The 7,104-nt window shown below is 42.4% G+C and overlaps 1 protein-coding gene across 3 annotated transcripts in view; it reads left to right on the forward strand.

Annotated features, from left to right (window-relative positions):
- kitlga (kit ligand a) overlaps positions 1-4,212 on the forward strand; it is a 137,271-nt gene extending 133,059 nt beyond the window's left edge. For all 3 annotated transcript variants that reach the window (XM_073058854.1, XM_073058855.1, XM_073058856.1), the window contains one exon: positions 2,177-4,212. The gene's annotated coding sequence lies outside the window, so the exon portion shown is untranslated. The remainder of the gene's footprint in view (positions 1-2,176) is intronic.
- The last annotated feature ends 2,892 nt before the right edge of the window (positions 4,213-7,104 follow it).

Below are 7,104 nucleotides of genomic sequence, written 5' to 3' on the forward strand. Positions count from 1 at the left end.
CTGGTGTTATGTGCTTTCAGGCTTTTGCATCATCTGCCCCTTGAGAGGGGGTAAGAGAGCATGCCTGGGGTAGGCAGGGTCTTTGATGGTACTAGCTGCTTTACCAAGGCAGCAATATGTATAGAGTCCTTGGAGAGGAAGCTGGTTTCCATAATGTCCTGAGCTGCGTCCACAAATCTCTGCAGCTTCTTGCAGTCTCGGGCAGAGCTGTTGCCACAACAAGCTGTGATGCATCCAGATAGGATGCTTTTAAGGTGCGTGAATAAAAATTGTCGCAGGTCAAGTTTTCCTAAGCACTAACTGCTTCTCCTTAAACCCATACTGTGATTGAATTATCAGGCAAGCTAATCCGAAAGAAAAGAGAGATCGAATATCATTACTATCAGATGTGAAATACTGTAGAGAATGTTTGTTGGCAGGGTGCCTATTTCTCAGACATTCTAATTGATATATTTGTTTCTTATGATTTATTCTGTACACTAGAACTGTACACTTTAGACAGCTGTCCTGATCCATCCTTTTGTCCTGTATTCCTGAAATATATAGAACATGCAACATAGATCAGTACAGTATAGAACAAGCCCTTTGGCTCACAATCTTTAATACACTACAAATGAACCTTTCCTCCCACATAGCAGTCCATTTTTCTTTTATCTATATCTACATAGAACAGTACAGCACAGTACAGGTCCTTCAGCCCACATTGTTGTATCTTGCTTTTAACCTACTCTGAGATCAATCTAACCCTTCCCTCCTACATACCCCTCCATTTTGCTTTCATCTAAGAGTCTCTTAAATATCCCTAATGTATCTGCCTTGACAGCCATCCCTGGCCGGGTGTTCCACATACCCACCACACTCTGTGTTTGAAAAAAAACACTTACCTCTGTCATCCCCTTTATACTTTGCTCCAGTTACCTTAAAATTACAGTCTCTCATATTAAACTGGGGAGAAGCCTCTGGCTGTCCACACTATCAATGTCTCTTATCATCTTGTACACTTCTATCAAGTCATCTCTCATTCTCCTTCACACCAAAGAAAAAAAGCCCCAGCTCACTTAATCTTTCCTGAGAGTACATGCTCTCTAATCCAGGCAGAATCCTGGTAGAGCTCCTCTGTGTCCTCCTACAATGAGGCAACCAGCAATTAACACAATATTCTAGGTGTGGTCTAACAGAGTTTTATATAGCTGCAATATTACCCTGTGGCTCTTGAACTCAGTCCAGTTAATGAGATCCAACACACCATTCACCTTATTAATCACTCAAAAAGAGCAAGAAAAAGATGTAGAGAAAGTGAAATAATTGAAGAGGATGGCTATCTAGAATATGTCGCCTGAGGAATCATTGTCTGCTGGCACCGTATTGAACGGAACGATGATGTTATCCATCATCTACCTCAACTCTACAACTTTTGGACTCACTTTCAAGGACTGTACAACTCACATTCTCAATAATATTTACTTATTTATTCATTTATATTTTTGTTGTATTTACATAGTTTGCCTTCATTTCTACCCCGGTTACATCAGCCCCGGTCTTTGTGTGCAGTTTTCCATTGATTCTATTGTATTTCTTGGTTCTACTGTGATGCTGACAGGAAAATGAATCTCAAGATAGCATATGGTGACAGAAACTTTGATACTTTGATAATAAATTTACTTTGAACTTTTAAGTTTTGGTTTAACCAGGCCCTCTGACTTGGGTTTCAGGAGAGAGTTTAGAGGGCAGGACACTGAAGATATGTCTGCCAGTGGTGATCTCAGAGACTTATCAGGCCGGAGTTGTAACTGAGAATGAGAGGGCAGGGTTCCTGGAAATGAGGTGGAGATCATGGAATATTGGTGGGAAACTTGCAGGAAAAAAATCACAAGTTTTTGAATCACCAGTTTCAGGAACAGTTATTGCCCTACAATCATTGGGCTCCTGGACCAGTGTGAATGGCTTCACTCACCTCAGAACTCAGCTAACTCCACAGCATATAGGCTCATCTTCAGGGAATCTGTCTTTGTTTTACATGGATTCTATTGTATTTATTTATTTTCCTGTGGGTTCCTGCAAGTAAATGAATCTCAGGGTTCTATCTGTTATACATACTTTGATAATAAATTTACTTTGCAACTTTTTTTAAATTTTGTTTGCACCATGTGACATATTTACTTTCTTTCATTTCCAGGTAGTCAATTTTGTGCAGTTTCCGAACTGGTCCAATATTTTCCACACCTGTATTATTTCCATTTGACATGAAGAAGAAACGGGATTGATGCGATGGACTGGTGGCATCTCCTTTGGTGAGATGGTTGCGGGAGGTTCCCACTGAGCGTTGGATGGGTACCTTAGCTGACAGAAGTGCACCTTCGTTCTCAGAGTGGAAGCCCCTTCTTGTCGTCCCTAACTTGCAATGAATCCACATCGCACCAGGACTTTACATCAGCTCAGAGAAGGCAATGAGTTTAGCTTGGAACTGATGGTGGAATAAGGAGAAAGCAGTGATTTATACCAACTTCATGGTGTAAAAAAGTACTTTGGGTTCTTACAGGACTACCTGTATCTAAACGAGGTCATAAACTTGGCAGCAATGAGATGTCGGTTCTACGCTTTATTTAGAATGATGCAACACAGAAGGCGGCCATTCGGCCCAAGGTAGCCCTGCTGGACATTACACAACATAGCACACATTGAGTTTGAAGGCACAGACAAACTTGCAGGTGAAGACACATTGGGAAGGCTCTGTTTTTGCAGGGGTTTCCAAAACGCTCAGCTGTCTCAGTCTGGCCAATGTAACCCATTTGGCATTAAGCTGAGATCTCAAAGATAACTCAGCCATAAAGATCACTACTGTAGAAAGCCATTCTGTATAGGAGAATCCGAAGATCCGGGTTTCTCACCTCACTTAGATAGTCCTGGAATTTTTCATGCCTCTCTCCTAACCAATCCTGTAGATATCCAATATGAACCAGTTATTATTCTTTTTGTATATTATAGTCAATGTTGAAATAATGAATGGGTCACATTGATAAATCTGCATCAATGTGTCAGAACAATAATTTGCAAAGGCATGTCCTATGATCTAAACTATACCAATGTAATTATGTCTTTAAATGGAGTTATAGCTGATATTTAACCCAGTATAATATTCACATTCTGATTAACTGTTCATTCTTCTTGTCTGAGGGAGTGCGCACTAATTGGCTAATATGTTTCTCACAATGAAAAGTCATTTCATTGGCTGAACAGGGTCCTAAGGTAATGGAAGCACTTTATCATTGGCTGTTTCTGCACCTAGCTCATTGGTTTGTTACCTCACCTCTAAGTCATGTGATCAGTAGGAATGTGCAATGGCTTCCTGCTGTGCTGAGAAAGTGTGGCATTGTCAATGGTGTCTTGCAGATGAAACATTAAAGCAAGATTGTCTCTGCTCTCTCAAGTGTTTGCAGAAGATTCTACAGCAGTATTTTGGAGTGAAACAGAAGTTCTTCCTGGTATCTTTCCTTTTCCATATTATATGTCTAAATCATGAATGGTCACATCAGTTAAAATGCAGCAAAGAAATGGAACCTCAGTCATAAAGGCACATTCTACAGCTATTAAAATACCAGTGCAAGTATGTCTTAATTTAATCTGACAATCAACATCACCAAAATCAAATTCCCGGAGGCCTTAAAACTCGTAACAAAGAATATCCTGAGATGTGAAAGGTGCTACATGAATTCAACTTCCTTCTTACAAAACAGTGTTGACCTGATCAGATCTTTTGGGCACAACGTCCATGAGGAAACCAGCTTATGGTGAACAAATAGGGTTTCACCCTCATTTCCCTGACCTTAACCTTCCCTTTCTTAGCTACATTCTTCACCCCTCTACTAATGTGTTTCATCTCCAGGAACAGATGTCCATTACTTTGACATTGACAAATGCCCTTTCAGCTACCCTGTTGCCCAACCACCAGAAACCCCTCCCTAAACTTCACCAGCTTTCCTTCAAGCCTCCTCAAAGTCCATCCCAGCTTTTGGACCCCTGCCCCAGTTTGTGTCAAATGCGTGATATTGACTACTGGTAAAGGATTTTACTGTGTCAAATGTCCTGTGTCAAGGAATGTTGATGTGTCTACTCTAAACCACTGTGGGGGGTGGGGGGTCACATCTGATGGGAATGATAGACAGTATTCCAAGGAATATACATTTTTTAATAAATTTCTGGATTTTATAACTATTCCTGGTCTCATTTTCCTGTGTTTTTGCCCATTCCATGTGACTTCACATTGTCCCCTAGATAGACAAGGTTGAATAATACAATCCCACCTGGCTTCTCTAACACTGCATCAGAATTTGTCTGGTTTACACACTATGGCCTTAAGAATTCTGTGGCTGATCCAAACATAAAGATGCTTAAAGGCCAACTTCCTTTTGCAAAGATCCTGTGTTTCCTAGGAGAGACTATAAGATGTAGGCATACAATCAGGCCATTCGGCCCATCGGCTCCATCATTCAATCATGGCTGATTTATTATTCCTTCTCAACTCCATTCTCCTGCTTTCTCCCCATAACCTTTGACAACCTTACTAATCAGCAACCTATTAACTTCCACTTTAAAAACACCCAATGATTTGGTCTTCACTGCCTTCTGTGGGAATGAATTACGTAGATTCACCACCGATTAGCAGAAATTCTTCTTCATCTCAGTCTTTAAAAAATATCCCTTTATTCTGAGGCAGTGCCCTCAGTTGCTAGACTCTTATGCTGTTGGAAACATCCTCTCTATGTCCATTCCATCCAGGTCTCTCCGTATTCAGTGAGTTTCAATGAGATCACCCCCTCGACCTTCTGAGCTCCATGGAGTACAGACTTAGAGACATCAAAAGTTCCTCAGATAATACTCTTGTGTTCCTAGGATCACTCTAGTGAACCTCCTAGAACTAGGAGTGTATGCAAAGGGAGACCAGAACAGGGATGGATCAGGGACAACTGGCCAAATCTCAGGATTGGCTGTAGAATTGTATTGAACTGCTGCTGCTAAGTTAGCAAATGTCACGTCACATGCCGATGATAATAAACCTGATTCTTCTGATTCTGAGAATCCAAAGTTCTGGAGCAAAATGATCCTGGACAAATACAGTTCTTTGTTGTACAAACAGTTGCATTTCAAATTTTCTCCATAACATCCACACCAGCTTTGGAGTACTTACCGTAAATGTATGAACCATTATGATAACCCTCCTCTCGATAAGAATACACACACACACGGAGTTATCAAGGGATCCAGCAAGGAAAAAGGCTCTTCAGCCCAACCAATCCATGCTCACCATCAAACACACACGTACATTATAATACTCATCTTTTTGTGACAGCAGACCAGTTCAGGAAATGAAAATTACTGTAAGTTACAATGCAAAATAAATACTGTGGTAGTGTTCGTGGGTTCATGGACAATTCTGAAATATGACAGCGGAGGGGAAGAAGCTACTCCTGAAATGCTGAGTGGGTGGCTTCAGGCTCCTGTACCTCCTCCTTGATACAGCAATGAGAAGAGGGCATGTCCTGGGCAGTGAGGGTCCTTAGTGATGGATGCTGCCTTCTTGAGGCATCACCTTTTGAAGATGTCCTTGATGGTGGGGAGAGTTATGCCCGTGTTGGAGCTGGCCAAGTCTATAGCCTAGAATGCATGAGAATTGGCTTGTTGCCTGATTAATAGACTGCTTCCAATCAAAATCCTGCAGGAAGACACACATATATTCAAGAACTGGGGCGGCATGGTAACATAATGATGCCATAATGATATTACAGTGCCAGTGATCCAGGTTTAATTCTCACCGCTGTCCGTAGGGAATTTGTACATTCTCTCTGTGACCCTGTGGGTTGCCTCTGGGAGCTCCGGTTTTCTCCCACATTCCAAAGATGTACGGGTTAACATGTTCACATGGGTGCAATTGGGCTGCGTGGGTTTGTTAGGCTGGTGGGGCCTGTAACTGTGCTGTATCTCTAAAATGATAAAACTGATGCAAATTAAACAAATGGTTAAGAAACATTAAAAGCCAATTTAAAATACAGAAAACAAATTAATGAGATCTAACGAACACAACTAAGAACAGTATTGATACTCTCATGGGAATTCCTCCTTTGTTTCCATGTTTCTTTACAACATAGAAGACATTTGGCCCATCGAGTTTATGCTAGCCCACACAGCAATTCTGACCGTGTGCACTCTACCCAATAATGCTATGGGGGACAACTGAGACTGCAGATGCTGGAATCTGGAGCAACACACAACATGCTGGAGGAACTCAATGGGTCAAGCAGCATCTGTGGTGGGAGAGGAATTGTCAACGTCTGGAGTTGAAGCATTGACCATTTTTCCACTCTACCCCTCCCCCAACCCCTCAGATGCTGCTCAAGTCTCTGAGTTCCTCCAGCAGGTTGTCTGTTGCTCTAATAACACTACAGGAATGGATATAAGATGCAGGAACAGAGTTAGGCCATTTTACACATAGAGGCTGGTGCACCATCCGATCATGTCTCATCCTGAGAATACGTACACATCGCTGGAAGAACTCAGCAGGTCAGGCAGCAACCGTGAGAAAAGAGTAGCCAACGTTTCAGGCCGAGACCCTTCATCAGGAATGGGGGGGGGGGGAAGAGAGGGCCGAAGCCCAGTAATAGAGATGGGGAGGGGGTAGGGCCTAGAGGCGCCTCTCGTCCATGTCTCATCCTGGTTTTCTGAATTATTCTTCTGCCTTTGCCCTTACCGATCAGGAGCCTAACAAACTCTGCCTGTATCTGTCACGTGTACATCGAATCGTACAGTGAAATCAGTGAGGATTGTGCTGGAGGGCAGTCCACAAGTGTCACCACATTTCCAGTGCCAGCGCTAACCGTATGTCTTTGGAACAGGAGGGAAACGGGAACACTCAGAGGAAACCCACGCAGTCATGGGGATGAAGTACAAACTACTGACAATGTCAGGGATTGAACCCCAGTCACGAGCACTTTACAAACCATATGCTACTGTGCCTTAAATACAAGCAATGACTTGACCCCCACAACCCTCTGAGGCAATGAATTCCTCAGATTCACCATCCTCTGGAATTCCCCCTCACCTCTGTTCTAA

The sequence above is a fragment of the Hemitrygon akajei genome, chromosome 10 (genome assembly GCF_048418815.1).
Source record: "Hemitrygon akajei chromosome 10, sHemAka1.3, whole genome shotgun sequence".
NCBI lineage: Eukaryota > Metazoa > Chordata > Chondrichthyes > Myliobatiformes > Dasyatidae > Hemitrygon > Hemitrygon akajei.